The sequence below is a fragment of the Amblyomma mixtum genome, chromosome 3 (assembly GCF_055824585.1).
Source record: "Amblyomma mixtum isolate Tamu chromosome 3, ASM5582458v1, whole genome shotgun sequence".
In the NCBI taxonomy this organism is placed as follows: domain Eukaryota; kingdom Metazoa; phylum Arthropoda; class Arachnida; order Ixodida; family Ixodidae; genus Amblyomma; species Amblyomma mixtum.
In genome coordinates this window covers 109,535,153-109,557,491 of record NC_143014.1, presented here as the reverse complement: position 1 = coordinate 109,557,491, position 22,339 = coordinate 109,535,153, and the positions used below count along the sequence as shown (strand labels likewise).

At 48.9% G+C, this 22,339-nt stretch overlaps 13 non-coding genes across 13 annotated transcripts; all 13 read right to left on the bottom strand.

Annotated features, from left to right (window-relative positions):
- Positions 1-1,535: 1,535 nt before the first annotated feature.
- Positions 1,536-1,608, bottom strand: TRNAM-CAU (transfer RNA methionine (anticodon CAU)). Its single transcript has one exon. It is a non-coding gene; the product is annotated as a tRNA-Met (tRNA).
- Positions 1,609-1,739: 131 nt separating this feature from the next.
- Positions 1,740-1,812, bottom strand: TRNAM-CAU (transfer RNA methionine (anticodon CAU)). The gene has a single exon. It is a non-coding gene; the product is annotated as a tRNA-Met (tRNA).
- A 5,044-nt stretch (positions 1,813-6,856) lies between these two features.
- Positions 6,857-6,929, bottom strand: TRNAM-CAU (transfer RNA methionine (anticodon CAU)). The gene has a single exon. It is a non-coding gene; the product is annotated as a tRNA-Met (tRNA).
- Positions 6,930-7,060: 131 nt separating this feature from the next.
- On the bottom strand, positions 7,061-7,133 carry TRNAM-CAU (transfer RNA methionine (anticodon CAU)). Its single transcript has one exon. It is a non-coding gene; the product is annotated as a tRNA-Met (tRNA).
- A 131-nt stretch (positions 7,134-7,264) lies between these two features.
- Positions 7,265-7,337, bottom strand: TRNAM-CAU (transfer RNA methionine (anticodon CAU)). The gene has a single exon. It is a non-coding gene; the product is annotated as a tRNA-Met (tRNA).
- Positions 7,338-7,468: 131 nt separating this feature from the next.
- Positions 7,469-7,541, bottom strand: TRNAM-CAU (transfer RNA methionine (anticodon CAU)). The gene has a single exon. It is a non-coding gene; the product is annotated as a tRNA-Met (tRNA).
- A 131-nt stretch (positions 7,542-7,672) lies between these two features.
- Positions 7,673-7,745, bottom strand: TRNAM-CAU (transfer RNA methionine (anticodon CAU)). Its single transcript has one exon. It is a non-coding gene; the product is annotated as a tRNA-Met (tRNA).
- A 131-nt stretch (positions 7,746-7,876) lies between these two features.
- On the bottom strand, positions 7,877-7,949 carry TRNAM-CAU (transfer RNA methionine (anticodon CAU)). Its single transcript has one exon. It is a non-coding gene; the product is annotated as a tRNA-Met (tRNA).
- A 131-nt stretch (positions 7,950-8,080) lies between these two features.
- On the bottom strand, positions 8,081-8,153 carry TRNAM-CAU (transfer RNA methionine (anticodon CAU)). The gene has a single exon. It is a non-coding gene; the product is annotated as a tRNA-Met (tRNA).
- A 131-nt stretch (positions 8,154-8,284) lies between these two features.
- TRNAM-CAU (transfer RNA methionine (anticodon CAU)) lies at positions 8,285-8,357 on the bottom strand. The gene has a single exon. It is a non-coding gene; the product is annotated as a tRNA-Met (tRNA).
- Positions 8,358-8,488: 131 nt separating this feature from the next.
- Positions 8,489-8,561, bottom strand: TRNAM-CAU (transfer RNA methionine (anticodon CAU)). Its single transcript has one exon. It is a non-coding gene; the product is annotated as a tRNA-Met (tRNA).
- A 131-nt stretch (positions 8,562-8,692) lies between these two features.
- TRNAM-CAU (transfer RNA methionine (anticodon CAU)) lies at positions 8,693-8,765 on the bottom strand. The gene has a single exon. It is a non-coding gene; the product is annotated as a tRNA-Met (tRNA).
- A 131-nt stretch (positions 8,766-8,896) lies between these two features.
- TRNAM-CAU (transfer RNA methionine (anticodon CAU)) lies at positions 8,897-8,969 on the bottom strand. The gene has a single exon. It is a non-coding gene; the product is annotated as a tRNA-Met (tRNA).
- Positions 8,970-22,339: the final 13,370 nt, after the last annotated feature.

Here is a 22,339-nt window from a genome sequence, read left to right as displayed (position 1 = left end):
GCCTGAATGCACATCCGCCTAACACGCTTTAGAACACTGATGTCCAAAGACCCCAGATAAGGCTGCCGATACAATGGTGTAGGGAACAAAGACTCAGTGAGGGCCTGGGTCATCGGTTTTCTCAAGAGGCTATACAGGTAATCTAAAGAGAAGCGTACAGTGAGGAAATTGAAAGTGTCAGCAACCTCCTTAAGGAATCCCCATAAAGTCCCCTCACGAGCCTGCACAGTAGGTGCGAATAAGTAAGGCAAATGAAAACTAAGCCGCCTAATGAGCACAGCTACCAGAAACGGGTGGTTTGCCGATTTGAAAAAGAAAAAACGGGAAACAAGTTGATGCACGAACAGGTGAACAAGGCCCACTCCACCACCCTCTAAGGGAAGGAACAAGTTGTCACGGCTCATGGGCTCCCTTTGAGAGCGCCACACGAATGTTGCAAATATTCTGTGTATTGCATGCACCTTCCTCCTCGCACAATGCAGGACTTGAAGGACATACGCGAGCTTTGCAAACAAAAATATGTTACAGACCTGTGCCCTCGCAAACACTGAGAGTTCCCTACCCATCCAAGCCTGTGTTTGCCGCCGTAGAGTTACAATTTGTGAATCCCAGTAGGCTGTACTATTGCGAACTTGGTGCAGCGGAACGCCTAGGTACTCAAGAGGGCTACAGTCCCAGCATATGCCACCGAACTGGCTTGGCCTAGTTCCCCAATAACCCAATCAAAAGCCTTTGGATTTCTCTACATTAAGAGCCGCGCCTGATACATCGCAGAACTGTTTAGTCAAGTTTAGAGCCTCAAGTACACTCTTTTTGTCAGAACAAAAGAGGGCGACATCATCAGCGTAGGCTAAAACTTTAACTTCACATTGAGCCAGAGAGAAACCGCGGATAGCTGCGCTGTTAATTATACTGAGATAGAGGGGTTCCAGATATAGGGCAAACAACAATGGAGACAGTGGACATCCTTGACGAACAGATGCTTCTAGTGGTATTGGTTTCGTTAGCTCCTGATTAACAATAACCCTCGTATAGGAGTTCTTATAGCACAGCTTTATGCCTTTGAGCAAGACGTCACCAATATCTGCATACTCCAAGACCGCGAACAAGAAATCGTGCCGAACTTTATCAAACGCCTTCGCCAAGTCAATTTGAATCAGAGCTGCTTGGCCTGTCTCATCTTATACTGTCTCTAATACTGAACGTGCAATATGGATATGTGTTTGAATACTGCGGCCTCTAATACCACAGACCTGATGCGAACCTATCAAGTCCATAATGACGAGCTGCAGACGACTGGAAAGAACCTTGGCAAAAATTTTGTAATCAACATTGCAGAGGGAAATTGGGCGATATCCCTCAACAGTTTTCAACCGATTAGTATCTCCGCCTCTTTACCGAGGCGGATGAAATGCTGTCGCAAAGGGTCCTAGCCTAAGGTGGAAACCTACTCAGTAACGCCCAATGCGCGTGCTGTCTCCGAGCGTTACCAACGGTGTGTGAAGTGCGAAGCAAATAAAAAATGAGCACCGCCTTGCCCCGGGTGAGTATCGAACTCACGACCTTCAGATTATGAGACTGACGCGCTGCCTACTGCGCTACCGAGGCGGACGAAATGCTGTCGCAAAGGGTCCTAGCCTAAGGTGGAAACCTACTCAGTAACGCCCAATGCGCGTGCTGTCTCCGAGCGTTACCAACGGTGTGTGAAGTGCGAAGCAAATAAAAAATGAGCACCGCCTTGCCCCGGGCGAGTATCGAACTCACGACCTTCAGATTATGAGACTGACGCGCTGCCTACTGCGCTACCGAGGCTTTTTTTTTTTTTTTTTTTTTTCTTTATTTCCTGGCTTTGGAAAACAACACTTCACAAAAAAAAAGGAACAGACAAATCACAAAAGCAATAGTACAGGACAATGAACACATTGAAAGACATACTCAGCCAGCGTCAGGCTGGCTTCGTCACATTAAAACTCCCGCAAAGACAACAAAGGCTCTACCCTTGAGAGCCAGTCGGGAGGTTCCGCAACCGCTTTTTGTATAGCGACAAACCAGTCCATACACTCTCGGAAATAAATTCGGGCAGGGCGCGCTTCCCTGTCACAGTGATAGCCTGCCATTCTGGAGCGCCATATACAGTGGAGACCCAGGAGCATAATTAAATCAAATGGAACCCCGTCGTCATTATCAATGCTTAAATATCGAATGCCATGCGAATCTAGGGGGAAAACTTTCTTCATAGTCCGTTGCAAAACATCCCAAAAATAAACCCCTTCCCAACAATGTAAAAAAACATGGTCTATTGTTTCCGGCTGCTTACAGATTAAACAATGCGAACCCCAAGGTAAAAATAAATCCTTTCCCTCGAAAAATTTCTTTACTGACAACGTTCCGGTGTGTAATTTAAAGAAAAAGGTCTTAGCGCCTGGTGGCACCTGCATTTTCTTTACTCTCTTTAAGACGTCCGAGCCTGGGCCTCCACTGTATAAGGCTCTATACAAAGGTTGTGGCAAAACAGTGTCACATAAATCTTGGTACAGCTTTTTCCGTTTTACACAACACAGATATTCATTAGAAAAACGCACTGAAAGAAATCTAACACTTGCGACGACCTCTCTGTAATAGCCGAATATACCACACGTAACTTCTTCGGTGGAGACAACAAACTCCGGCAGTAGGCGCCGCAGCCTAACTTGGCAGACAGTGCGCAAGAAAGGGTCGGAAAAGTCGCGAAAAAACAAAAACCGATTGACCACTTGCCGCAAAAAGAGGTGTCCAAGTCCCAAGCCACCGTCTTTCACCCGACGGAATAAGTTTGTTCTGCTGCAGCGTTCCCATTCTGCAGCCCAAACAAAGACGGCGAAAATCCTGTGGAGCTTCTGTATGTTTACACGCGAACAATGCAAAACTTGCATAACAAACCAAAGTTTACTAATAAAAAAAAGGTTACATACAGTAGCCCTGGCGAAAATCGATAAGTTGGCACCTTTCCACTTCTCCGCTTTCTCCCTTAGCGCTTTCGTCTGCTCTTGCCAATATTGCTCGCTTTGGCGGTAACCATCAAGCTCGACACCTAAGTACTTGGTTGGGGTTTTCGCCCACGTCACATTTGCAAAGTGGTCAGGCTGCGATGGCCAACGTCCATGCCAGAACCCAAGGCACTTGGCCCAGTTCACCCCGCTTCCGGTAACCTGAGAGAACTCACGGACACATTTGACCGCCTCGGTTATACTCTCATGGTCAACCGTACAAAGTGCAACATCGTCCGCGTACGCCAGCAGCTTCACCTCGGCTGCTTGTAACTTAAACCCTTTTACGTTATCATTGTTCAATATTTTAATACACAATGTCTCAATATATATACAAAACAAAAGAGGGCTGAGAGGGCAGCCCTGTCGCACCGAACGCTGCACGCTAATGGGGGCCCCCAGACTCTTATTTACGATCAATCTCGTCGTGCAGTTTCGGTACGCCAGGGCCACGCCCTTGCGGATAACTGACCCAACATTCGCATGGTCCAAAATAGAAAACAAAATTTCGTGATCGACGCAGTCAAAAGCTTTCTCGAGGTCGACCTGGAGAATGGCCACCCGACCATTCGAGTCATCACAACACTCAAGCACACTTCGCATCTTATGAATATTGGACATTATTGACCTCCCTTTTATCCCACACGTCTGGTGTGGCCCAACTATATCCTTAATCACCGTCTGCAATCTCCGAGCCAAAACCTTCATAAAAATTTTATATTCAACGTTTGTAAGTGCTATGGGTCTGTAAGCTGTAACCAGTCGTAATTTATCTATTTGATCCGTTTTAGGAATAAGCACCGTGTGGGATGACCCATATGACGGAGGGAGTGCATTTACTGTGTAGGCAGCGTTAAAGATAACGTTCAGGATAGGGGCAATTTCGTGCTTGAAATCTTTGTAAAAACGCGCGCTGAGCCCATCTGGTCCCGGCGATTTACCGGGGTTTAAACTGGCGATTGCATGCTCCACTTCTGTTTCAGTGATAGCCACTTCTAATCTCTCTTTTACGTCATCACCAAGACGCGGCATCGCCGCCAGAAACTGATCTTTAAATGTGATAGTGTCTACCGTGTGGGATGCGAAGAGCGCTTGGTAATGCTCGTTGAAAGCTGCTTTTATGTGGTCGTTGTCCGCCGACAAGACACCGCCCCATTCTATTTTGTCGATGTGGTTCCTTTCAGCGTTTGCTTTTTCCAACCCCAGCGCTCGTTTTGATGGCGCCTCCCCTGCAGCTATGTCTTCTGCCCTTGCCCTCACTAACGCTCCCCGATACCGTTCTTCTTCCATCAATTCTAGTTTTTGCTTTGTTTTCCTTACATCTTCAGTCCATTTCCCCGGCGCTAGAGATTCCTGTTGAAGCAGCCCATGGAGCAGCTTCTTTAACTCTGTCTCTTTCTGTTTTTCTTGAAACCGTATACAGGAAGCCCTCTCTATTGCTTTAATTTTTATAGTTTCTTTACACAGCTCCCACTGTTGCCATATGTGCATATTTTTACCGGGGCCTATTTTTGCAATTTCATCTTTTACTATGCTGGTATACAGTTCGTCCTGCAAGAGTTTATTATTTAATTTCCACATTTCCCACGAAAAAGAATTCCCTCTCTTTACCATCCCAAAACAACATTTAACTAAACAATGGTCTGAAAAAGATACTGGCACAACATCGTAACTATGACATTCAGGTAAGACATCGACGGATGCATAAATGCGGTCCAGCCGTGCATGGCTTGAACCCTGGAAGTGTGTGAGCTTTACTGCACGCGTTCCCTCAAGACACTCTGCTACATCTTCCATGTTCCAGTTCTCAACCATTCGCGATAACACTTGTGTGCTTGCATCTCTAAACGGTCGAGGGCTTGTCTTATCTCGCGCACTAAGAACACAGTTAAAATCGCCTAGGACGATCAGCTGTCTGTCACAACGAAGGCGTTCTTCGATGCTGTAAAAAAACTGCGCCCTTTCTTCTGCTTCATTTGGCGCGTACACACAAATAATCCGCCACTCGACGTTATTCAATCGAAAGTCAAGGAAGACACACCGGCCCGACACACAAGAGAAATGAGCTTGCACTTCTAGCCCCGGCAACTTCTTTAGAAAGAGAACACAACCAGCCGATGTGCCTACAGCGTGGCTAACGACAGCAAAAAACGAGGACGTGAAACGTTGCACCATTCTCCCGGTCTCTTCTTCGCCGTCGACTTTCGTCTCCTGCACGGCCAGTACATCTATGCCGTGCTCCGTTAAAAGCCGAAAAAGCTGGCCTTGCTTTCTTTTTCCTGCCAGACCTCTAACATTTAGGGAGGCGACTTTCAGCGGAGATGCAGGAGCCATTTTTACATAAGAAGAAGAGACCGAAAGCATGGTGCTTACCTCTCGCGTCCAGCACATGGCTAGACGCCACCGCCGCCATCGCCGCCGGCGTCATCCTGAGCGTGCACCTGGCCCAGCTCGGGAGGCGCCTTGTCGCCGGCGCGCTTCTCGCTCGCAAGGTTAGGGCGCGGCCGAAAACTGGCCCGCCTTGCTTGAGGCGTCTTTGCTGGTGGTTCCTCTACGCTGGGCGCCGCCTCCTTGTCGCCGTCGGGGCTGGTGTCTCCATGGGGACGCTTCCCAGGCGTAGCCACAGTGGTCGCACGGCCACCGGTGTTCTGCCGATGACCCTCGGTAGGCTCCTTCGCTACAAAGTCCATGGGCACTGGTAGGCTTTTTGCATCCCCCGAAGTCGCCTCCTTTGACTGAGGCGAGTCTCCCGTTGGTGGCTGGAGTCCTGGTCCACTGGCAAGGGGGGCGTCGCCGCTTGAAGTCGCCGACGTGTCCAGCGACACAGGGAGGTTGCCCAACTCGTCGGTACCCCTCGCTGCGTCCTCAGCCTCCGCGACATCCATCAGCTCCGCGCTGTCTCCTTTACCTCCGAGCCCGGTCGCAGACGCGTAGGTGCGGACGCAGTCCTCGTCCGCGTGTCCGTAGCGCCTGCACTTGGAGCACCTGGGAACCTTGCAGTCGCGACGAACGTGACCCGCGCCGTGGCAACGCAGGCACTGCATCGGCCGCCCGGGCACCACCACGAGAGCTAACTCGCCGGCGACTCGAACCTGGTGGGGCAGGTCGTCCACCTTCATACCTGGCTTCAACTTGAGCAGCACTGTTCTCGTGGTGGATCCCTTCTCTTTCATTCCTTGAACGCGCCAACGCTCCCGCGTCACCTCGGTCACGTTTCCGAACGCCGCGAAAGCAGTCCGGATGTCGTCATCGGCGACGCCGTGCAGCATCCAATGCAGGCGCAGCTTTACCTGCTGATCCTCCGGGTCGAAAACAATGCACCGGCGTCCCTTTACCTCAAGCTCCTTCAAGGCGGCTAATTTCTTCGCGGCTTCTGGGCTGCTGAAGGTTACCGCCCACACGTGGTTTACCTGGTACGCCCCCAACGCCACGACGTCGGGGAGCGCACCAGTGTTGGCGAGGGCGTCCCTGAAGTCTTCGACCCTGTAAGGTCTCACACGCACATCTCCGTGCAAAAAAACTGTGTTTAGAACAACACGTCCGGTGGGCAGGGTCGGCAAAAAGATCTCATACTCCTTGTCTTCGGCGCTGAACCTGTTTCCGCGGCCATCGATGGCCGCCGTCGCCGCTCCGTGGGAGCTCATGATCCTGCGTCCGTACACGCCAGTGGCCGGAAGTAGAATGCTGCGCTACCGAGGCGGACGAAATGCTGTCGCAAAGGGTCCTAGCCTAAGGTGGAAACCTACTCAGTAACGCCCAATGCGCGTGCTGTCTCCGAGCGTTACCAACGGTGTATGAAGTGCGAAGCAAACAAAAAATGAGCACCGCCTTGCCCCGGGTGAGGAACGAACTCACGACCTTCAGATCATGAGACTGACGCGCTGCCTACTGCGCTACCGAGGCGTACGAAATGCTGTCGCAAAGGGTCCTAGCCTAAGGTGGAAACCTACTCAGTAACGCCCAATGCGCGTGCTGTCTCCGAGCGTTACCAACGGTGTATGAAGTGCGAAGCAAACAAAAAATGAGCACCGCCTTGCCCCGGGTGAGGAACGAACTCACGACCTTCAGATCATGAGACTGACGCGCTGCCTACTGCGCTACCGAGGCGTACGAAATGCTGTCGCAAAGGGTCCTAGCCTAAGGTGGAAACCTACTCAGTAACGCCCAATGCGCGTGCTGTCTCCGAGCGTTACCAACGGTGTGTGAAGTGCGAAGCAAATAAAAAATGAGCACCGCCTTGCCCCGGGTGAGGAACGAACTCACGACCTTCAGATTATGAGACTGACGCGCTGCCTACTGCGCTACCGAGGCGGACGAAATGCTGTCGCAAAGGGTCCTAGCCTAAGGTGGAAACCTACTCAGTAACGCCCAATGCGCGTGCTGTCTCCGAGCGTTACCAACGGTGTGTGAAGTGCGAAGCAAATAAAAAATGAGCACCGCCTTGCCCCGGGTGAGTATCGAACTCACGACCTTCAGATTATGAGACTGACGCGCTGCCTACTGCGCTACCGAGGCGGACGAAATGCTGTCGCAAAGGGTCCTAGCCTAAGGTGGAAACCTACTCAGTAACGCCCAATGCGCGTGCTGTCTCCGAGCGTTACCAACGGTGTGTGAAGTGCGAAGCAAATAAAAAATGAGCACCGCCTTGCCCCGGGTGAGTATCGAACTCACGACCTTCAGATTATGATACTGACGCGCTGCCTACTGCGCTACCGAGGCGGACGAAATGCTGTCGCAAAGGGTCCTAGCCTAAGGTGGAAACCTACTCAGTAACGCCCAATGCGCGTGCTGTCTCCGAGCGTTACCAACGGTGTATGAAGTGCGAAGCAAACAAAAAATGAGCACCGCCTTGCCCCGGGTGAGGAACGAACTCACGACCTTCAGATCATGAGACTGACGCGCTGCCTACTGCGCTACCGAGGCGTACGAAATGCTGTCGCAAAGGGTCCTAGCCTAAGGTGGAAACCTACTCAGTAACGCCCAATGCGCGTGCTGTCTCCGAACGTTACCAACGGTGTATGAAGTGCGAAGCAAATAAAAAATGAGCACCGCGTTGCCCCGGGTGAGTATCGAACTCACGACCTTCAGATTATGAGACTGACGCGCTGCCTACTGCGCTACCGAGGCGGACGAAATGCTGTCGCAAAGGGTCCTAGCCTAAGGTGGAAACCTACTCAGTAACGCCCAATGCGCGTGCTGTGCCCGAGCGTTACCAACGGTGGATGAAGTGCGAAGCAAATAAAAAATGAGCACCGCGTTGCCCCGGGTGAGTATCGAACTCACGACCTTCAGATTATGAGACTGACGCGCTGCCTACTGCGCTACCGAGGCGTACGAAATGCTGTCGCAAAGGGTCCTAGCCTAAGGTGGAAACCTACTCAGTAACGCCCAATGCGCGTGCTGTCTCCGAACGTTACCAACGGTGTATGAAGTGCGAAGCAAATAAAAAATGAGCACCGCGTTGCCCCGGGTGAGTATCGAACTCACGACCTTCAGATTATGAGACTGACGCGCTGCCTACTGCGCTACCGAGGCGTACGAAATGCTGTCGCAAAGGGTCCTAGCCTAAGGTGGAAACCTACTCAGTAACGCCCAATGCGCGTGCTGTCTCCGAACGTTACCAACGGTGTATGAAGTGCGAAGCAAATAAAAAATGAGCACCGCGTTGCCCCGGGTGAGTATCGAACTCACGACCTTCAGATTATGAGACTGACGCGCTGCCTACTGCGCTACCGAGGCGTACGAAATGCTGTCGCAAAGGGTCCTAGCCTAAGGTGGAAACCTACTCAGTAACGCCCAATGCGCGTGCTGTCTCCGAGCGTTACCAACGGTGTGTGAAGTGCGAAGCAAATAAAAAATGAGCACCGCCTTGCCCCGGGTGAGTATCGAACTCACGACCTTCAGATTATGAGACTGACGCGCTGCCTACTGCGCTACCGAGGCGGACGAAATGCTGTCGCAAAGGGTCCTAGCCTAAGGTGGAAACCTACTCAGTAACGCCCAATGCGCGTGCTGTGCCCGAGCGTTACCAACGGTGGATGAAGTGCGAAGCAAATAAAAAAATAAACACCACCTTGCCACGGGTTTCCTTTTATTACCGGCTTAGAAACAAAACAGTTCAAAGTTACACGGCCCTAAAAGCACTGATGACTTTATAACAAGTGTCTTGTGATAATATGGGTTAATCGATCTCAACTTGTCCGAGACAGCTAGCCAGTCCGGGGGATCACCTTATCGCTTGGATACATCATGCGTGTATATCACGTACAATTTCAACAAAATACTGACGAGCGGGGTATACAACAATGTGGTCATGCCGATCACCTTTTCCTGCTCTCAATACGCTATCCATACACAAGGGGATGAACGGATTGCTCGGAACTCCACATGGTTGGTCGCATGGCAGAAAACGTATTCTAACCGGCGTTACCGGTAGGTCCTTCTTAATGGTGAGCTTTAGGACGTCCTATATACAATAACTGCATCCCGACAGTCAAGAAGGATTTGCGCTGTCCACTCCGGCTTTTTACAAATAAAGCAATTAATCGAGCAAGGCACAAAGAGGCCGGTGCTTTGGAACCATAGCTTCATTAGGAGTGTGCCGGAGTGCAATTGAAAGAAGAAAGACTTAAGCAACGATATCACGGATATCCCTTTCACCCTTTTGAGCCCATCCCACTCTGAACCCAATGAACATACAGCACGATGAAGAGGCACAGGCGTGAATTTTTCAACCAAGTCTTTGTAAAGCCGCTTCCGCGCAACAGGGGGCAGATATGGACTTGAAAATCTCGTCTTGACTTTATGGAAAGACACAACTTAGCGCATAAAAAGCCCTTAACGAAATTGCTCCTGCACACATACACGAAACCACTTTATCAGGCAATGAATCATGCAGTCGCACTTAGGTCGCAGTTTTATGAAAAACACCACTCTGGTCACGCAAGGAAAGGAATCTGATGACAATATACTCCAGAAATACATGTCATAATCGCAGCCGTTCTGTTCCGCATTGCATGGAACAGAATGCAACTACTGGTGCGCTCCAACGTTGATGCCGAAATAAACGTTGCAACCACTTTACGCAGTTTTTGTACAGAAATCTTTGCCAAAGATAAGGCTTGAAACAGAAAATATTTTCGCACCTAAAAACAAACTGCACAGAGCTGCCCTTGCAAACGTGGAAAAATTGTCTCCTTCCACTTGTCTGAGCTTTCACTCGCTCTACTTCACCGACCCAATGTTCTTTTCTATCGTACTAGCACGGCCACTCGATCCTCCCTTGGGAGCGGCCTGCCGAGTCGCGGAGCAGACAAAGGGGAGAGTGTGATGCGGCTGCTTGCCATTTCGGCCGCTAGGGGCGCCAAGCATCGGTGAAACGCTCCCGGCAGGCCGGCGCGGTCGGAGGCTCGGAAGCTGAGGCTTTCTGTGTTTTCTCTTGCGTTTACGTGTTGTTCCTGTTCGAACTTCACTACGCTCACGTACAGGCGCGGACAAAATTAAACGGAGCACGCAACTGTCCTCGAATATTTTTCACGCGCCACCTAATTGAAATTTCCAGCAGTGTTACGCGCATGCTGGTAGAGGAGGTTGGTGGGCTTTTTTGTAGACAAACAACGCTTCTTCATTACCAATGTAGAAGGCGTGATTGCACTTCGAACGCAATAGCGTGCTCCGTTTACTTATGGCCGCGCCTGTACGTGCGTCGAAAACAAGCATTGTGAACTCTTTTTTATGAGTGTAGATGCGCACAATACTGGCGAATAACCGTAAACGCGGTGCCTTGTCGTATGTCTTCGTCGAGCGAAAGAGTGCTCCTCGGTAAGCTGTGCTGCACGTGCTCCTACCACGATGGCGTATAAGCTTCGTTTTTTGCCAGATCCTTTAAGGGGTTTTCGATAATGCCTAAAAACTGTTGTGCGCCGCGCTGCCTATAAAATGTTGCAAGAAACCCGGAACTTTGTTATCATGAACTACCGTCCAATGCAAACCTTCGGGAGGAGTGGTTACGCAACATCTCGCGGCAAGGTGGTGACAAGGGCAGCCAGTGGCAACCGAGCTCCAGAGCTGTTGTATGCTCACTGCATTTCAATCAGGAGGATTACCGACAAGGAACGAAGCGCAAGTGCTCAGGCCGACGGCGGTTCCGACGAAGTTTCCCTTCTATCCTACATACAAACAGCCGGTGACTTCAAAGAAGCGGACATCGCATTGTCGTGCGCAACCTGACGTTCTCATATCTCAGACAAGCGGTACTTTAGAAGGTAAATCGAGAGGAATAAATGCGGAAGAGAAATCTGCACACTCAGATTTCAGCACTGAACACGGCGGAAGCGAAAGTTTCAGAGTCCACTCAGATGTAGCAGAAAGCCATTCTTCGGACGATTGCATTGGTGTAGAAGTATGTCGGATAAAGGAGTGTAAATATGAAGAATGTCAGACGTCATTCAATTTGACAGGCTTTTTCGACGAGACTAAAACAAGAGCTCATCGCGTCGAAATGCAAACCCGAGGACCTAATGAGCGACTGCAAAAGCTGCAAGAAAGTTATGACGAAGTCCGCCAACGGTTGAAACGTTATGAAGATGACCGAGCTGTGTAGGCCGCAGTGAACATGTCCAAGGCTGCAGCAGACGGTGACAAGACTGCGAAATTTGTCTTGGAACAGGTCATGAACTTTGACAAAGCAAGACCAGCTTGGGACGAGCCAACATTGAGAGAGTGTATATTATGGAGAGCAACGTCCTCCAAAGAATACGACTTGGTGCGCGGAAGAAAGCTTCTGAAACTACCGTGCCGAAGCACGCTGCAGAAGAAACTGTTGAGGCCACTCCTAGCCAACTGGGCAGTAGACGTGAATAGCTCGCTAGAAAGCATCCTGAAACTTTCGCGGAAGCCTCTATAGACGCAAGACTTTTCGGGACAGAGAGCACATGCTTGACGAGTGGTCTTATTAAAGTGTTTCTAGCTACTCCCTTTCATTTTTGTGTGCTGCGTATTTTATTACTGTATCAAAGGTACACGAAGTATTCTTGTGCTGTTGTCAGATGTGCTCGTCTCGTGAGGAGACACATGTTAAAGTCTCGTGAGGAGACACATGGTTCGCCTTTAGCCCCTCCTCCTTGACATAATTCACAATATTGTCGCCAACTACAAGACTACAGAGCGAGCAGTGGCGAGCACAGGAGGGCTCGCGCAAGGCCCACCACCAACGTTAAATTATGCCATGATCATTCGCCGTGTAGTCCTGTCTTCGGCTCGCCATCACATTACAACATGTATTTATGTCCTGCATAAGCGGAAATGTACGGAGAATCGTTACTGCTCGCCGTCTTTTATATACATCAACAATACTGAGTAAAAAAATATTCTTGTTATCTGAGGGCACTTTTTCGAAAAAAGTAATAAGTGCATCTGTGCCGTAAACAAAGGGCATGAGTTGAGCATGCATGGACAAAACAATGTCAGTAGACGTTATGACATTCTTAGTTGCGTGTTCTGCATAGCTTTCTGTGCTGCGAGCCTTACCGACCACGGGGATATCGACAAACATCCGCGTACGCGACCGTGCTCATTTTATTTGCGTTTCCAAAGGTGTGAAATTATACCCGGCCATCCCGTTCCCTACTTTATACCATTATGAATACTACAGGATAAAGAACCAGTAGATCGAAATATAATTTTTATTAAATTTCAGAGCCCTAACTCACAGGGCTCCGAGGCCCAGTGCATACCGTGAGGTGCAGTGCATACACCGCAAAACTGCAGGCAACGATTCCGTTACAAATGCACACAAAGCCCTGCCAGCGCTTCTACTCCTTCACCGATAGCCAGCGCCACGGCCGCCGCGGCGGCGCAAGCTGGTACTTCCGCCATCACAGGCCGCGAGGCGCACTCGGCAGGCCGCTCCCAAGAGAGGGAGATCGAGCGGCCGTGGTACTAGTGTCGCTGTGGTATGCCTAAACCGGCCGTTACTGCCCGTTGCATATTGCAAAACACCTCAGGCGGCTACTGCAAGTTCCTGCGCCAGAAACCTAAACACTCTGTCCAGCTGATAGCACTTCCACTTGCGGTGCAAATAGCTGCGGCTTCTTTTACAACTTTTTGCACACTTTCCAGATTCGTACAAAACGCTGCTATGTCATCTGCACGTGCTAAAACTCGAACATCTCTTCCAAAAAAGGTATATCCAGGTATCCCAGGCCTCGTTAGAAGTCTCAAGCAAAATGGCTCAAGGCAAACGGCGAAGAAGAGAGGAGACAAAAGACAGCCCTGTCTCACTGATGGGGGTAAAAGTACTATTGGTATAGGCCGTGCACTTCCCAATTCTAGCCGAAAAGCACCCAACGGTAAAAAAAAAATAACAAAATCGGTTAAACCCGAAATGCACCGGTATCCCGTCGACTCGAGGCTAGCTGAGAACCGTTTTTGAGGCGAAACTTCTATACTCTTTTTCTTTTCAAACCACAGAATCAGCTGCTAAGAAATCACTCGTAACAGTACCAGCGGTATTTTAAACCTACGTCGGCGAACACATGGCCGCATGGCTTCCATTTCCTCCTTCAAAGAGCGCACTGCACATGGCCGAGCACCTAAAGCGCAGGCAGCTGACTCGATTCTGGGAACGTTATAGTCATTAGCAGCGAATTTTACTGGTCAATGTTTGGAATATTTTTTTATCTACGTCGAAGACAGGTCGGATTCAGCCGATCTTATGAGCAAAAGGATTCGACGCTATTCAGCTTCAACGCTCTCACTTATTAGGTTTTCACTAAAACAGCCTTTCCACATTGATCGTTTTCAATTAGGCTTTTAGTTACGCTGTGAAGCATTAGTGGCAAATTCTTGCCCTTTCTCAAAATCACTGACGTCGTAAAGAAAAGGAGCCAGCAGCTCACAGCACTTGTCAGAACTATTGAATATTTGAAAAACTAATGATAAAAACTTCCGAGTTCCGATAAAACTTCTCGAAAGACGCTAGTTCGATCCCGGCAGCGGCGTTCGCATTTCGATGGAAGCGAAACGTAGAGGCCCGTGTGCTGCGAGATGTCAGTGCATGTTAAAGAACCACCGGTGGTACAAATTATCCCGAGCCCTCCACTGCGGCGTCCCTCATAGCCTAAGTCGCTTTGGGACGTTAAACCCCATTATTCATAAACAATAAAACTTCTGAAATACCTTTCTGCGTGTTATCTGATAATGACTTTTTAATACGCGACATCCGACTCGTTACTCGAGGTTAAGAAGACGCTCCAGTTGGAGAACCTAGCCCTGCAAGGTGTGCCCTTTCGCCATTGTGAAACAGGTTGCCCTGCAAAAGAAGTTCAATTAGGCACCAGCAGAAGGCCACTGAAGCCCAAGATCGACGTTCAAATTGTTGACTCTTGTGGAAAATGTAGTTTCCAGAGGAATTCGTGCGCTACAAACCATACCTAAAGACTCGTAGTGTGTGAAGAATGCAGCCTGAAGAAGCTTCAGCCGGAGGTCCAAGCTTGACTACTGTTAAGATTGGAGTACACGGGCCTATGAAGAATTACTTCCAGACGTGAGTCATCGTGAAGCAAGATGCGGCGAGGGCTGGCGACGGCAGCGGCGGAAGCAGCGGCGACGGCGTCCAGTGGCCGAGTCTACCCTCGGGTCGCCGGATGACGGGGTGGGGCTGCGCAAGGTCAAGTTGGTGCTGCTAATTGAAAGACGGCTTTGTCCTCGACAGAGGTCTCGTGCTTCGGACATCCCCAGTCAGGGATCTGGGGAATATGAACCCTATTTAACTGGATGTTGTTTTGTGACCGAAGCACTCCTATCTAGATTGTAGTTATGTACAATTAAACCTGCTGTACGGTTTCCTCCATAACGGAGTTCGACACCGTCCTGCGGAGCCGGGACCTGCAGGCGTGAACGACCCACCAAATTCCAAGGGCCCCTCCGTCCCCAACACTACAAACACAGCGCCGCGACAAGGGACGAAGAAAGAAGGACAAGCGCTACTAACAACAAAGTTTATTGGAAAAGACATGGATGATGTACACTCAATCTACAACCAGGAGTGCATGCGCTTCCCCAGCAAGATACAGAATGCGTTACTGATAGTGATCCAGATACATAATTTCACAGTCATGGATAAAAACAGGAGTGCTCACGCACGTGTGGCTGTTATTAAGGCGGAAGCCTTTAATGTCTCATCGTTGTAAGCAGCAGTTGTCGACAGAAAATGTCACGCTTTTCAATTGGTGGAAACGTTCGTGACGTCACAGTGCGCGAATTTCAAACGGGGCCAATTGCACTTTGGCTAGTAACCATCCAATTGAAGGGATCGTATAGTGATGCTCCAAGTAAGTGGGACTGAGCTTAGTTAATTGCTTAATTACCCAATTAGCCTAATTAGCTTTACTAGTCAGGCCATATAAATAAATAAAACCGATCAAGAAATTCGTCGAGCTCAGGAATCGAACCCCGGTCTTCGGCGTGAGAGACGAGCACGCTATCCACTCCGCCATGCCAGCTCGATGGTTTAGAATGAACAAAGGCGCGTCTAGTGAATACGGTGTCTTCACTCACTCTCATCCTCCTCCATTCCCTTCCGGTGAGGTTTAGGTGTCCACCAACAAATGAGAAACAGATACATTTCCTTTCCTCAAAAACCAATTTACCGACGAGCGAGGCGTAGAACCGAATGGGCGATGGCGTTCTATGGACTCCTTGGCAGCGTTGCAAGACGCTGTCGCGTTCCACTCTTAGGGGCGAAGCTTAACATCTTAACCACACATCAGTGACCACACTTTAGGTCAAAAAAGTGCCCCCTGAATTTTGACGGGTGTCCACCGAGATATGTGAGACAGTTATTGCGTAATTTCCTTTCCTCAAATACAATTTTCATTTTCTTCATTACGGCTCCTCTTTATCTATCTTCTTTCACTCCCTCCTCCCTTCCTCTACGGTGCGGTTCAGGTGTCCATCGAGATGACAGAGAATTACTGCGCCATTTCCTTTCCTCAAAAAGCGTTGCGTTCAAAGGGCAAGGCATCGGGCCGAACGGGTGGTGGCGTTCCGTGGACTCCCTGGCAGCGCTACAGCGCTGTCGCATTCCACTCCTAAAGGCGAAGTTTAAGCGTCATTAATTAGCAGTTAATTAGAATTCAGGCAGTAATGAGTAATTAACAATTAATTAGTGATTTGCCATCACTTAGTAATTAGTACTCAAATATATGTGACGCCACCAGTGCCACAGAAACAGCGAAGGTGGTGCGGAAAACGCTTCCGCCTCTACCCACATTAGACAGTCAAAGTGCCCCCTGCATTTTGTGAATATGATACGCCTCACATACAGTATTTCTCTTCTTGACTGATATTTATGCCTATACACAACTTTAGTTCTAGTAAAAACAGGATTGCATGAATTTTTGTTCGAGGAGCTAGGGAGGCGTCAGAGACAACAGCATGAGTGCAGTTTGCACATGGTGCAAACTGCACGCATGTTGCATTTGACTCATTTTTTTACTTTTTCTTGTTTTTATTCTCGGGCCCTTCTGTCAACGATGGTGCAAATTTTTCCTAGCTGATTAAGAGCCGAAAACAAGACTTCTACCCCATTCCAGTGCCTACCTGCTTCAGTCGATAGGACAATTAATGAATGTACGGTACTGGAGCATACTTCTTTTTCTCCCTGCTGCAATGACCCAGTAGTTCATGCTCACCAAATGATTTAAACTTTTTCATGATTTTTTTTTCGAGAAAGTATTATAGCATCAGGTAAACCCGCTGATCTTAGCGTCTGGACCTGCTGTTTGAAATTTATCAATAGTATTCACGCATGACTTAGAAATTTCTTATCCCAAACATGACACAGCCAAGCCGCAATTTACTATCTTCTAAGGCCCTGAATGGTAACTAAGGAAGGGCTTTTCCGACTGCTGTAGAAAAGACCAACAAACATGATAGTGTTTCATATTCATTCTGCTAAGAATTGCAGCCGATTTCTGTCCGGAGTTTAAAAGGTAAATTTCAAGCCATAACCACTAACACCAAAAATCTTTAAAATATCATCTACCTGCCTCTTGAAGACAGTATTGTCGACGAAAATTAGATAATCGTCCACATGTTGGTAGGCCTGCTGAATGCAGTCAACTTAATTACTTTTTATAGCCTTTTCCACATAGCAAAGGAAGATGCTACTTAGCACCGGAGCCATTTTCGAGCCGATGCACACCCCCGTTTTTTTTTTTTAATAAACAGTCGGGTCAACAAAAGTGAATTTAAGATGAGAAGACAAAAGTTCCAATCAAAGAACCAACAGATACCTCGCACTTTGAAATGAGGGCATCATCACCATTTTCTTCTGTACATCTGCTAACACACTGGAGGAGTATATCATGACGAAGTGAATAAAACATGTCCTCCACACAGATACTAAACACACCGCACAAACCCTCGTTATTATGCTTCAAGTATTCAACAAATGGCAAACAATTTGACGCAAGAAACTTATCATCAATGGCAAGTGTATATAAGTTCCCGTACAAAAAAAAAGTGGACACTGTATGTCGCCAGGCAGCACGCTTAGTAGCGATACATCGGGAAGGAATGTCGGGTTTGTGGGTTTCTTCAGAATAAAGCAATTCCAGACAGTTTCCTTTCGCATTCTTAACAGATGCATAGAGGCCCTCCAAATTCATTTCTTCCACTATCCAGAACGCTTCGCGCTTTTGACTACTAGCATTGGCGCGCACAAGCTTAAAGTTTTTTGTGACGGCAAGAGTTTTCCCGGCAAAGTAACAAAATACCCCTGTTTATCTGAAACAATCACGTGCAGTTTCCCTGACGTCAAGAAGTTGACCAAAGGTGCAAAACATTAATACCTTTTAACAGACCCACCCTCAGACCTCTTCAAAGAATCAATCATTCCACAACGCATTTAGGTTTCTCTACTTTCCGGGCTAGAAGACAGATGATCCTTCCAAGAGACAACTTCTCTTCTTTTTGGAGAGTTGGCCGGACACAGAATTTCGGACCTAACTTGAGGACTTCTATAACCTTTCCGGCACTGGCTAATCGTCCGAAACTAGTACCTCCCCTTCGGAACATGGAGACTTCCTTTTTTCAGGTAGCCAAGGCAGTGAGGAATACTACAGGAACTCCGTGTGTCTTTTCGGCTGTTCGCATCTCTAACGAAATCACCGCACAAGATGCCTGTCCTTGCCGCATGCTACCCAGAGGCAGCCCTTGTAGAAACGGCGCTATCGCCATCACTCCGATGACATTATCCGGCCCATCCTGCGACTGTGACCTTTAGACGGAAGCAGGCCATCGCACAACACCAGAACCTCAACAAAACAAAGTACATGCGCATCTAGCATGGCAGGAGGCCTAGCCGTGCTTTGAAAGCACACACTGTGATTAGGGAAGCCAGGGCGGCCTGGTTGTCAAAAACAGCAGGAATAGGACATGGAACAGGACGCAATGTACAAGAAATAAACTGCAGTAAAACAGAGAGTTGAGCTTGTTGGTACATTGTTTGAGTTTGACTACCAACACAGAGCCGCGACATGGGGAAGAAGTAGGAAGGACAAGCGCTACTAATAGCAAAGTTTATTGGAAAAGACATCGATAATATACACTCAATCTTCAACCAGCAGCGCATGCGCTTTCCCGACAAGATACAGAATGCGTTACTGATAGGAATCCAGATACATTTTTTTTGTTTAGTTCAGTTTTGTTTCCTTGGGTTTTTGTTTCCTTCAGTTGTTCTTTGGTGCTTGTCTTCGCAGGAATAGCCAACAAGGAAGGACAGCATCGGCACTCGTCGTTCCCTAATAGCCGCTGTTGAGAGCAGGTGCATGGCATTTTCCATGTAGCACACAGAAGCTTCTAACCGCAATGTCGGCGGATAGGGAAGAACCTAGAGTCTTTCCAGGGGCTGTATGCGCACACCTTGCTTCGGCCTTCACTTTATTATTTTTTTTACGACAGGGAGAAAATATTACAAACAAAAGCCAAATACATTTGCAGCAAAATATTCAAATTCACGGAACAGACCGGGCTCGGCGCTCTATTCAGAGCCGTCGAGACCCGGACGCTGACGACCAAGACGAGAAAAAGCACCGCATTCTATTACTTCATTGTGGTTGGCCATTTATACCGCTGCTTTCGCGTGGTCATGAAGTGAAGAGATCATAAAGCGGCGTCGTTAAACGCTTTCTCTTCTATCTCCCACTTTAATGCTAAGCAGCGTAAATATGGGCCTTTGGGCGCGGCATACTCCCTACTCTCGTCGAGACAGAACACCACCACGTGGCCGCAAAATATGCAGAGCGCTGTGAAATGGCTTCTATGGTGTTTGCACGCTGTTTCTCAAGTAGGTATTTTTTTTCTTTTTACCAAAGCAGATGTCTCGCTCACGTAACGTGTTCTCGTCGGGTTACATAAGCGAGAGCTCTAGTGAGTTTAAGCAGAATACTTCTTCTCGTGAAGTTCACTGCGGTATTCGTAGTTCGCGATTTCGACCCTTTGGCCCGCCAATCCTGCTGTTAATTTGGCCTAAGAACCAGGTTCGCCAAGAGGCATGCCTCTACTAGCTGACAACTCTGAACGCGACCGCGGGCTCGCGACTTTATAACTCGTTCTATAAGTGATCTCTAAAGGCTCATGTTATGAAGCGTAGACCGTAAAAAAGAAAGGGACAGTACTATTCCGGTATTCCTGTTCCGCTGGCTAAGCGCCTACAAATGAAGGTGTTATGCCTCGATCAGTACATCCTCGGCAAACCCCGGGCACATAATAATGCACATTTCTTTTACAGAGTTTTTACAGAAACGCGCCAGTTCTGCAGCCTCAGTGCCATAGGAATCATCTGCTCCCACGTAGCCGCCTTTTCATGCATTATGCAGTAATGGCGGCGCCCTGAGCAGCCTCCCAAGTTGGTTGCTCTGCCTAAATCACCTTCTTTTTCCGTGTGGCTGGAGGAAGGGAAGAACTCAGGAGAGGCCGTTCCGTCGCATTTTTTGAAGCTGGACGCGAGGGTCTCAGCGCGCTTGCGCATGCGCAGCAAACAATGCAGCAGACGACTCCGCTGCACCCAAGCTTACTATTGGCTGCGCAGTCGGCCAAAGACGCACCACTGCGAAAACACATAACTTCCGGCACATTTTTCGGCGGGCAGCTGAGGGCCTCTCCTGAGCCTTCCTTACTCCATGCCAAAAACCGTCCCAGGTTTCTCGCGCTTTGCCATGAGATTACTTCTGAGTTTGACTTAAATACGCATTTAGCCGCGTATGGACTTAACTATAAACATGCGTTATAATACGCTATTACATGTTTCTGAATGCACAGAGACTCGTTACTCATAACGTAAAGAAAAAAAAATGTTCGACCTACGGCTGCAAACTTTTTTTTTTCTGCTCGTTGAACACCGCGTCTGGAGAAGTATATTTTGGTTCGCTGGTTCGCTGTTCTTCAGAGGGTATATAGGCCGTTCTGAGCCGGGCGCACGTAACTCTAGCCCCCGGTTTTTAAATATCAGATTAGGTTGTCGCGACAGATTCCTTGTTCGTAGCTATCGTACCGGTGTACAGATGACCACAGACTTAACACGGATGACCGATACCGCGGCTTGGAGTGCCACCAGCGCCACGAAGCGACAGTCATCGGGTGCGAGATAATGTTGTCGGCATGTTTACGGCGGCTGACGATAGCTGGTGCGCAGCTCTGCTTTTTCGCCTGTGCCCAATCGCCGCGTAGACTTCGCGCTCGCTACGGGGGCGTTTCTCCTCTTCATTGTAGCAAATGGGGCCTGGTACGCCTCGGCAGCGCGCGTTGCAGTTCTCTTATCTCAGGAACCCGAAATTCCGCGCTATGCGGCCTCAGCTCGTGCGGATTGCGACTTTGGTCCGAAGACTGCCGATCTAACAAATTAATTGTCTGAGCAGTGTGTGCGCTGCCTGAAGTTTCGGCATATGTGGGTGAACTGGGAAGCGCACCACACTGCTCGTGACATCTATTTGTTAGATCGGCAGCCTTCGGACCGAACTCGCGAGGCGTGCGAGCTGAGGCAGTTCAGCACGCACTCGATAACTGCAATGCGCTGCCCGGGCGTGCGAGGCTGCATCGGCAAGCAAATCGCAGTGAACATCCCCGTAACAAGCGCGCTGTCTGCGCGGAAATCGCGCACAGGCGAAAAAAACGAGCTCCGTTGTCGTCAGCTGACGTAAACGTGCCTACAGCATTATCTCGCATCCGATGACTATCGCTTCGCGGTGCTGGCGGCAGTCCAAGCCACGGTTTTCGTCACTCGTGTTAAGGCTGTGGACACGACAGGAATTGCGTTCATAATCACCTATTCGACTACCTTGTGTTTCAATGCGGCATGAAGCACAATTCGCTCATCGCCCGTCCACAGTGGGGTCAGTGCTTTCGGGATCCGGCGAAATCAGCGCACGGGATTTAGGGAAAGTTTAGCCGAAGAGGTGTGCCTCTTGCATGGCATGTCAACGAGTGCCTTAATCGTTCCCTTTCTGCCTCTAAAGACGTCTTCATGACGGCGCTGGTGACTTAAACAAACACGCCATCCTGGAAATAATGCGAGAAGTGGCTGGATTTTTATTTATTTACATCTTATATGTATAAAAATAAAAATATCTCAGCCATCCCCATTAGTTTTTGCACCATGTTCCGACGAGGCTCGATGAGCGGAGTCCATCCTGGAGCGAAAGCAAACTGCGTTCTAGCACCATGCAGAGACAATATAAGCTGTAGTTTACCTACAGCTTTACACTTTTCGAGATAAGCCCCGCCGCGGTGGCTCAGTGGTTACCTCTATAAACCGAACCAAACTTTTCGAGATAAGCTTTCGTATGCTACAGGCCGAACACAAAGGCCTGCATTATGCGTCACTTTTTGCTGTTATTCGAAGACCGTGCATATGTTTCATCAGGGTGATGCACAATTTGCTCGTCGAGTGGCTTGCTGAGTTAGCCATGGCATAGTTCAAAAAATAGAGTTCCTGCTCATGCTTGACACTTTGCGACGCGCCACGTATTGCCTTCTCTGAGTGTGGCGACAGTGCTCTTCTCGCCACCGAATTAAGGGTGCAAGATTCAGCCACTGGACATGGACGTCAATCACGCGCTCAAAGTGTCCTAGCATTAGCGCCACAATACAGCTCATGCTGATAGCAATTGATGGCGACGTTCCATTTCGGATAGCTTTGTTCGCAGCTGTGGAAACGGTTAAGGCCGTGTGGATTAAAATGACGACTGACTGCACCGGAAATTGCTTCCGTAAAGCGCGGTTTATGGGCCAAGAAATGACTGAAGACGCAG